We start from the raw sequence: 11,229 nt of genomic DNA, 5'->3' as shown, positions 1-11,229 counted from the left end.
TATATATATATATATATATATATATATATATATATATATATATATATATATATTGCTGAATTTTTTAATGCAAGGGGGACCTGTATGCACGTGAGAATGAGTAAACCATTTTGCCAACCAAATTTTGTACAAATAGTTTTATCCCCATCTTAATTCTCAAGAAACTTCAACCTTGGCAGCATAAAGTCCCACTATGTTTTATCATATGCTTCATTACTTCTAATTACTTGAACTTACCGGCATTATGATTTCATGGTTTCGTAACAAACTTTATTAAACTGAAAAGCAGATGCAGAGTAGCATATTTGTTTTGAGCATCCTTGGAGAGTTGGAATGTTTCCATTAGTCTCACACAATAACAATCTTTTAGTAATTCATACGTCAACACTAATCATATATCACCCGCAAAAACTCAATCCAGTTCAATCCGAATACTAGAGTACAACTGCAGAAGTAAATTATTTTTAAATATTCTTGGTCTTAAAAATTTGGTACATGCAGTGCTTGTTTTGTTACTCAAATAAGGCAATTGAATAATATTTAATAATTTCATTAAAACAGCGCTCCTATTTTTTCCATTTTCCAGTGCAAAAACTAAAAAAAAAATCATAATCAAGACTTGTAAATTAAAACGAAAAACAAAAACTACTTGGCTAACCCGATTATCAACTTGAAAATCAAAACAGCCTCGAGTTGTCTGTTCCGCCAATGATGAATACTGAAGTTAAGAGTGTACTTGAGCTTTCCAGTATTCAAACAGACAACAAAATTTAGATCGCCTAATTAACCAAAAATATCAAAAGCCCTAAAAATTAGTTAATATAATGGAGTTAATTGTTCCAACTTCCAAATCGTCACGAGTCATGTCTTCGATTGCTCCAATTTAAAAATATCAGTTTTAATCTTTGGATCACGTCTTTAATTGCACAATAAATTTTAAATGAAGGCTTTAAACTTTGAAAAATATTTACATTTCTAACTTTCGTCTTAAATTTTAACGAAATTGACGACGTGGCTGTGGAATGCACCCGTGGCGTCGATTTTTCTATTTGACGTATCACCGTTTCTTTTTATGGAAAGGGCTATATTATCCTTAATGAAATGATTTTTTCTATATTACAATATATGTCCTTATCTTTTAATCATTTTATCTTCTATTTACTCTATTTTAAATATTTAAATATAAAATCATTCTATGAAATAATAAATAGGAATAATCTGCAATATACATATTTTTCAAATGGTAAATTCACATTTTCTAATTGAGATATAATATTCTTCATTTCTTCTAACATAAATTATTTAATCCTTCAATTGTATATCTTGACATTTATCAAAAATAATAATCATGCAATTGTTCTTGCGAGTCTTTTAAGATCTTAAAAAGATTCATTCTAATTTTAGCAAAAGTTTAATAGTTTTACCTTAGGTTTGATCTAGACCTGTATTTTTAGAATCGAGTAACTTTCGAGCTCTGAATTTGTAAACTGCTTCCTTCAATGGCCTCCTGTCTTCACGGAATTGTTACTATTTCAACTACTTGCTCTCACTGTATCAATTTCTACAGAATAAAATTCTAAACTTCTGTTAAAGAAAAACTCTTTTTTTACTAAAATAAGAAGGAAATTTTCTATTAGATCTTTCAAGAATTTATGAGAAAAAGATTTAGAAACTCATATTGATATCAAAATATTGTAATTTTATTTCTATTAAGATTGATATAAGACTTCTATTTTGGTGCAAAGGGATTTCCAGAAAAATTAGTTTTTTTTTTAAAACTAAGAATGGGTTATAGCTTACAACTCAAGAATTCAAGATATGATGAGATGATATTCTTCTATGATAATGTCTCTATTTATACAAGTTTTTGAGACTCTATTACATCATTGAATACATTAGCAAGGCATACTTGCCTTTCTCTTTTCTTCCTCGAGCCTACATCTTCACATGCTGGTTCAACTTTTCTATCCAAAGAGCATATTTTTCTATTATTGCTCTTTATCTTCAATATCTTCACATGTAGTATTATTGTCCTTCGTATACCTTTGTTAAAAGGTGTTTTGTCTTCTTCTTTTATTTCTTTACATACAATTGGGACATTCCTTTAGTTGGCAGGATTCTTTTATAGTGGTAGGACATCTTGAAAATTGATATATATCAAATCTTGTAATATATTCTTTTAAAATTTTTGATTTTGCATATCCTCTATTGGATACCAACATCCAATTTTCATATTGGCATAGACACGAGAATTTTTTATCAAATAAATTTTTGGCAATGTTGTAGATGGCTTTAACTCCAAGTGTTCTTCTATATCTGATCCATGATTTTGTCACTGTTGGGACTTTTCTATTATTCTCTATAACATCAATTTGGAAATTGGCCGCAACATATCTCAATTGAGATTATGTGTTCAATTGGATAGTAAACAACTCCATCATATTCTGGACTGATTGAATAGAATTTTAAAAATAGCTTCATTCCTTTGGCAAATATGTATACTTCCTTAATGAATATGTCATCAAACTTTGAAATCTCAATAAAATATTTTCCTGGATAAATTAGATCCATGAATCCATAATCTGTCATGATTTTTATAAATGAAGGGTCACCTCCTTCCATAACTGTTATTCTGTGGTAAACATTATTTTCCGGAGAAATGAAATATGAATCACTTATTTTTATTTCATAAGCGATTTTTACTATTTCGGCATATTTTTCTTCGTTTGGATCTAAAGAAATTTTATCTTCTTGGTCTATGATGCTAATTGTTTTGGTATCCCTTTTATCTCCATGTAACATAACTTTCTTGGTTAATGATACAGAAATGGAATCTCCTTTATTACCAGTTGGTATGTTGTTACGTCTAGGTCCACTGCTGCTTTCAACTGTCCCTGTTTGGTATTGATTTGGAAAACTCATTTTTGAGCTCTTTGGTATATCTGTTTCAAATAATATATTTTTTAATTGTGCTGCAATAGTATCAACTTGATTTTTGAGTTCTATAGCATATTTTATGATGCTCAGTAGTGATATTCAATAATATTTTCATATTTGAGTTGAATATCTCTGAGATCTGGGTTGCTCCAGAACTTATATTTTCAGATTCTTCTTTAAGAAAATTTGTTCTTTCTTGTATATGTATAATATATTGATATAACTCCATGGCATTGGCTTTATTCATCAGCAAATTCTATGTTTCTGCTGAGAAAATTTGCAAGAAAATTATTAACTCCTTTAATATAGATTATATCAAAATTATAAAATGCTAAATAAGCTTGTCATCTATGAAGCCTTCTGTATTGTGGTTCTGAGTGTAACTTATTCCTGACTAATCCTACACTTGAGAATTATCAGTTTCAACAATAAATTTTTTGGATAATAAAAATAATGAGAACTTTTTTATTCCTCCAATAATTGCTAGTAATTCTTTTTTATGAGTAGTAAAATTTATTTCTACGTGGTTAAAGGTTCCACTTGAGTATCTACAAATTTCATTAAGATCTATTTTTAGTATTACTGTCCAATATTTATCTGAGGCATCGGTATTAACAATCAAATTATCTTTTTCATCTGGTAATCTTAATTTTGTTAGATTTTTACATTCTTCTTTTAATGATTTAACTATTTTTGTATGTTTTTCATTCCATCCCTTAGTATTTATTTTTCTAAGTAAAACTTGGATTTTATGTCATTTCTTATAAAGATTTTCAATAAATCTTGAATTTGTTCCTTGGATTCTAATTTATTTGAAAAATTTTCTATCTTTTTGGATATATGAGTCTGTAATTTTATTCCTCTTTTATCAATTGATAATCCGAGATAATCTATCTCTTGTTTTTCTATTATAGATTTCTTTTTAAATAATATAATTCCTTCTTTTTTACATTCGTTAATAAATTGGATTAAATGATTTCTATGCTCTTCTTTACTATTAGAACATATTAATATATCATCAATATAAACTATTAGAGAATTCATTAAAGTTTTTAAATATGTTATCCATCTTTCTTTGATATATTTGTGGTACATTTTTCAAACCAAATAGCATCATAACTAACCATTCATATTTTCATTGAGGTGTGCTAAATGCAGTATATTGTATACTATCTTCTTCCATTTTTACTTGTCAAAATCCTGATTTACAATCAAATTTAGAATAATATTGTTTTCCTCTCGCAAGATTTATTAACACTTCTTTATTTGGTAGAAAGTAACCATCAAATTTAGTATATTTATTTAATTCTTTATAATTTATGATCATCCTAACTTTTCCTCTAACTTGTTTAGAGTGTTTCATAACCATAAAGGCTAGACTACTATGAAGTCCATTACTAGGTCTAATAAGTTTTTATTCTAACAATTCTTTTATCTGATTTTTATATTCTTTTGTATCTTCTATTGTATACATTATTGGTCTTACTTTTATTATAATATTTTCTGTTAATTCTATTTTGGCTTTTGGGTGATGTGGTTTTCAAAATAATAATGGATTTTCTCCTTAAATATTTTCTAATTGTTCAATGATTTTCTCTATATTCATTTCTATTCCTGTTTTTAGAACCTTTTTATATAATATTCTTTTATTTTTTATTTCATTATTAAGAAATTGTTTTTTCTCCCATTTATCACCATGCTGGGCTGGCTGAACTCTATAAGATTTAAATTCTCTAGGAATTTTTAATAAGTGTCCACAAAGTATTTGTTGCATTATCATATAATTATTTTGTTTATAAAATTGAAATTATTGTATGAAATCATTTCCTAATAACATATCACATTCTAATTTATCATATTTATAAATTTTATTTATTGTTAATTGTTTACTTCGAAGAATTATATTAACTTTATCAGCACTATTAATTATCTGAGTACTTTATCTTGTAACACCAGTTATTTTTATACTACTATTATTATTCTATGATTTTATTAAAAAACTTTTAAATATTGTTATATCACTTCCTGTATCTATTAAAGCACAAGTTGTTATATTTGTTTCTATAATAGTAATTTGTATATACACAACTAATGGAAAACTTATCTAATTATTTATCTAATTTTTTTTACATAATGTAGTTTGTCCATTATGAACAATATATAATCCTTCTCTTTTTATACTATAATCTTCTAATCCATTTAGAAAACTCATTCCTAAAAATATATAAGGGTTTATATCCATACTTCTAGCTATGTAATATGGTACTAAAAGATCTATTCCTCCTATTTTTATTGGTACCTTAACTTCTAAATCTGTTATATGTATTTGTCCATCAAAATTTACATACTTATACGGTTCAGTTTTATGAGTTATTAGTCCTTTATTTCTAATCGAAATTATATGACATTCACTAGCTCCTGTATCTATTAATATATTTGGTCCATTTATATTTTTTCTACCATTATAATATTCTCCTTCTATTTTCATGTTTCCAGCATTCCTATACAGTTTTACTTTTTTTATTTTGTTGATTTCTTCTAACTGGTTTTTATTTTCATCCTTAAATGTTATGTTATTAGAACATTTTCCTCCATTTAATTCTGTTATTTCAGGTTTATTTTTTGCTATACTAAATTCATATTCTTCTGGAATTAAACTTATTTGTTTATTTGGTTCTATTATTTTACTAATATATTTACATTCATTATGAACTTCAATATATTGTTTATTGAAATAAATATTCCCATAGTTAGAATTGGTAAATGTGTATAAAGCTCTATGTTCTAGTTTTTAAGTCTAATGATAATTTTTGCAATTTTCTAAACTTGTTATTATCAAAAGTAATTTTTAATCCACATCCTTCTATTCCTTCATATTCTTGTATATTTATATTATTACTTTCTATTTCTTCAATCTCTTTATTCAGATCCTGATTCATCATTTTCTGTTTCACTTATATATACTTCTTGGTCATAGTATTCTTCAATATATGATATTCCACTTAATTCATCTTTTATTTCTAAGTATTCTTTTTGTAATATTCTAATTTTCTTTTTATCACAATCAGGGCTTATATGACCTATTTCTCCACAATTCCAACATTTACATTGACTTTTATTTTTCTTTTTATCTTTTTGTTGGTTATATGAGTTATTTTTTCTTTTATAATATCTTCTTCTATGTTTTATATATTTTTTTATTAAATTTTCTAAATTTTTTAAACTTTTTATTTTTATATTTTCTTTTATTAATTCTTTTTTCAGGATTACATCCCCATTGTACAGGGGTTTCCATATCTTCACAACATATTTTAATTAACTTTCCTGATTTTTTTATTAATTGTCTTTGTTGACAAATATATGCAAGTCTTTCAAATAAAAATTTTATTCTTCAATCTAAAGTTCTAGGTATTCCAGTATTATCTCTAACATATTTTTCAAATTCTATTTTAAAATATATTCCCCATGAACCTGGTATTTTATTATAATACATGTTTTGGTATAATTCTTGATTTTCATTACTATAAAATTGAGCATAATAATAATTTTTAAATTCACAAGTATATTATTTAATTTTACACATATCACATATTGTTAAGTTTATTAATTTTATTCTAGCATTATCTTTTTCTCTTATTGATTCTTCTTTAACATTTCTTATCCAATTTTCTCCTAAAAATTCATCTGAAATATATTTCACTAATTTTTCTATACATTGTCTATCTGATTTGATTACTTCTGTTTGTACATTTCTTTTTATAATATTTTTGTATCATTACTTATTCCTTCGCATCAATTTCTAACATCTCCTTCAAATGATGCTATTAAGAAATCTATTATTCTTTCAGTATTTTCCCATGTGTCATCTTTGTTATATAAAAAGAATAATATCATTGAATCTGTCCAAATTAATAAGGCTTTTTATTATCTATTTTGCAATTTAAATCTAGCTTTATTCCTGCATGATTAATTGGTTTATCATAATTATCATTTAATTCAAACCTATCCTTATATTTATTTCCTTTAGATGGTTGTCTATCTCTTACTTTATCATAAAATTGTTTATATGATTTATTATATATAGATGCATAACTTTCATCTGTGTCATGTAATTCTTGTTTAGAGGTTCCTGTTAGATTATGTTCTCCTCCAGTATTCATTAAAACTTGGTATTCACTTATATCGGTTAAGTTTAATTGATCAAAATTTTCTATTAGCAAATCTAATTATTCACTCATCTTTTTTTTCTTCTACTTTTAATTTTCCTAATGATTTTTCTTCCTCTTCTAGTATTTTTGGTAATATATTCTTTTTAAATTCATCATCCATACTACCTGTTTCTTATCTTTATTCTTATTATTTTCTTTTAATTCTCTAATTTCTATTTTTAATATATTTATATCGTTTCTTGTTTCTTTTACTTCATTTCTCAAATCTTATACATCATTTATTAACATTTTTATTAATGATTTTAATTCTTCCATATATTCACTTATTGACAACTTAATCTTCATATATATTAATAATTTTTTCATATGTATATATATCTTTTATTTTTTCTATTATTAATTTCTCTAGTATTTGTTCCTTTATTTCTTTAGGAAGTTCTTTAATTATTGTCAAAGTCATTATTTTTAATTTATTATGAATAAGTTATAAAAATATACAACTACCCTTTTCTTCTTCTAAATACCAATAATTATCTATTTTTCTTTTTTATTTTCATGATCTTTATGGCTCTGATACCAATAAAGGGGGTTACTTAGAGCGAACAAAAATCAAATAAATCAAATAAAAATACTAATCAAATAAATCAAATAAAAATTATCAAGTTTCAACCAATATTTAATTTTAAGGACTAAAATAGAAAATTTCTATATTATGATGTCTTGTTATGTAATATTCAAATGGAGGGCATTTTTGGTATGTAAATTGTCTAAGAGTCATTGTGGAAAAGTAACATTTTTGAAAAGGTTATTTCCATATATTTCCCGGTTATATCATTAAATTTTGATATGGTCGAGTTTTGATCTCTAAATTTTGAAAAATATTTTCAATTGTCCAATGAACTTTGAATGGTCGAATTTTGATCACTAAAAATTGAAAAACGTCGAATTTTGATCACTAAAATTTGAAAAATATTTTCTATTACTAACTATAATTTTGGATTTAACCACACATCTATACAATAAAATATTTTATATGTAAACTCACAATTTTTCTCACAATTTTTCCTAACTTTTTAACCATACATTTTTCAAAAAATCACTATTTAAAAACTCGATAATCTCAAATTTAGTGATCAAAATTCAACTACCTCAAAGTTCAGTAGCCAAATTTCAGTGAGTACGGTCAAGTGATTGTCACAAAACCTTGAAAACGTCTTCTATGGCTCACAATAAATTTGGATCTAATTAAAATTCGTTGTTAAAATTTATATATAATTTTATTTAACAACAAATAAATTCATTGTGTAGTTTGTCCATTATGAACAATATATAATCCTTCTCTTTTTATACTATAATCTTCTAATCCATTTAGAAAACTCATTCCTAAAAATATATAAGGGTTTATATCCATACTTCTAGCTATGTAATATGGTACTAAAAGATCTATTCCTCCTATTTTTATTGGTACCTTAACTTCTAAATCTGTTATATGTATTTGTCCATCAAAATTTACATACTTATACGGTTCAGTTTTATGAGTTATTAGTCCTTTATTTCTAATCGAAATTATATGACATTCACTAGCTCCTGTATCTATTAATATATTTGGTCCATTTATATTTTTTCTACCATTATAATATTCTCCTTCTATTTTCATGTTTCCAGCATTCCTATACAGTTTTACTTTTTTTATTTTGTTGATTTCTTCTAACTGGTTTTTATTTTCATCCTTAAATGTTATGTTATTAGAACATTTTCCTCCATTTAATTCTGTTATTTCAGGTTTATTTTTTGCTATACTAAATTCATATTCTTCTGGAATTAAACTTATTTGTTTATTTGGTTCTATTATTTTACTAATATATTTACATTCATTATGAACTTCAATATATTGTTTATTGAAATAAATATTCCCATAGTTAGAATTGGTAAATGTGTATAAAGCTCTATGTTCTATAATCATAATTCGATCACCTAGTTGTATAATATCATCTCTATGAAACTTGAAATGTAGTTCTAAAATTTCATTAAAATTTCTATCTTTTAATGATACACAATATTTTGGATAACATGTAAACATAATTTTTTGATATGCTAAATTTCCTTCTATTGTTCTTAAATGATTATCTTTTAAATTTATTATTCTTCCATCATGTAAAGTTATAGTTAAGGGTGAATCTATCAATTTCTCTAAATAGTGATTTAAACATTATTTGTTTTTCTGCTAAATAAACATATTTAATTTTTTCATTTTATTTTTTACTAACTTTTGTTAATAGTTTATCAACTATATTTTTTATTAAAAGATTTAATTTATGTTGTCCATAAGTTGTTCTTACATCTATGATTTTTTTCTATTTTGTAATATTCATTTATTGCTATCATTTCTCTTTTCCAAATTCTATCAAAGACTTCCCATTTTCATATTTTTAAGTCTAATGATAATTTTTGCAATTTTCTAAACTTGTTATTATCAAAAGTAATTTTTAATCCACATCCTTCTATTCCTTCATATTCTTGTATATTTATATTATTACTTTCTATTTCTTCAATCTCTTTATTCAGATCCTGATTCATCATTTTCTGTTTCACTTATATATACTTCTTGGTCATAGTATTCTTCAATATATGATATTCCACTTAATTCATCTTTTATTTCTAAGTATTCTTTTTGTAATATTCTAATTTTCTTTTTATCACAATCAGGGCTTATATGACCTATTTCTCCACAATTCCAACATTTACATTGACTTTTATTTTTCTTTTTATCTTTTTGTTGGTTATATGAGTTATTTTTTCTTTTATAATATCTTCTTCTATGTTTTATATATTTTTTTATTAAATTTTCTAAATTTTTTAAACTTTTTATTTTTATATTTTCTTTTATTAATTCTTTTTTCAGGATTACATCCCCATTGTACAGGGGTTTCCATATCTTCACAACATATTTTAATTAACTTTCCTGATTTTTTTATTAATTGTCTTTGTTGACAAATATATGCAAGTCTTTCAAATAAAAATTTTATTCTTCAATCTAAAGTTCTAGGTATTCCAGTATTATCTCTAACATATTTTTCAAATTCTATTTTAAAATATATTCCCCATGAACCTGGTATTTTATTATAATACATGTTTTGGTATAATTCTTGATTTTCATTACTATAAAATTGAGCATAATAATAATTTTTAAATTCACAAGTATATTATTTAATTTTACACATATCACATATTGTTAAGTTTATTAATTTTATTCTAGCATTATCTTTTTCTCTTATTGATTCTTCTTTAACATTTCTTATCCAATTTTCTCCTAAAAATTCATCTGAAATATATTTCACTAATTTTTCTATACATTGTCTATCTGATTTGATTACTTCTGTTTGTACATTTCTTTTTATAATATTTTTGTATCATTACTTATTCCTTCGCATCAATTTCTAACATCTCCTTCAAATGATGCTATTAAGAAATCTATTATTCTTTCAGTATTTTCCCATGTGTCATCTTTGTTATATAAAAAGAATAATATCATTGAATCTGTCCAAATTAATAAGGCTTTTTATTATCTATTTTGCAATTTAAATCTAGCTTTATTCCTGCATGATTAATTGGTTTATCATAATTATCATTTAATTCAAACCTATCCTTATATTTATTTCCTTTAGATGGTTGTCTATCTCTTACTTTATCATAAAATTGTTTATATGATTTATTATATATAGATGCATAACTTTCATCTGTGTCATGTAATTCTTGTTTAGAGGTTCCTGTTAGATTATGTTCTCCTCCAGTATTCATTAAAACTTGGTATTCACTTATATCGGTTAAGTTTAATTGATCAAAATTTTCTATTAGCAAATCTAATTATTCACTCATCTTTTTTTTCTTCTACTTTTAATTTTCCTAATGATTTTTCTTCCTCTTCTAGTATTTTTGGTAATATATTCTTTTTAAATTCATCATCCATACTACCTGTTTCTTATCTTTATTCTTATTATTTTCTTTTAATTCTCTAATTTCTATTTTTAATATATTTATATCGTTTCTTGTTTCTTTTACTTCATTTCTCAAATCTTATACATCATTTATTAACTTTTTTATTAATGATTTTAATTCAATTTTG

At 24.4% G+C, this 11,229-nt stretch overlaps 1 protein-coding gene across 1 annotated transcript in view; it reads right to left on the bottom strand.

The window, feature by feature from the left end:
- The window catches only part of LOC111367528, an 8,490-nt gene extending 7,567 nt beyond the window's left edge, over nt 1-923 (bottom strand). Inside the window, exon 1 of the mRNA XM_022988457.1 lies at nt 659-923. The gene's annotated coding sequence lies outside the window, so the exon portion shown is untranslated. The remainder of the gene's footprint in view (nt 1-658) is intronic.
- Nucleotides 924-11,229: the final 10,306 nt, after the last annotated feature.

This window comes from Olea europaea, chromosome 18 (genome assembly GCF_002742605.1).
Source record: "Olea europaea var. sylvestris chromosome 18, O_europaea_v1, whole genome shotgun sequence".
Taxonomy (NCBI): domain Eukaryota; kingdom Viridiplantae; phylum Streptophyta; class Magnoliopsida; order Lamiales; family Oleaceae; genus Olea; species Olea europaea.
Note: the sequence above shows the minus strand (reverse complement) of the source record. Positions and strands in the feature narration are given on the sequence as shown.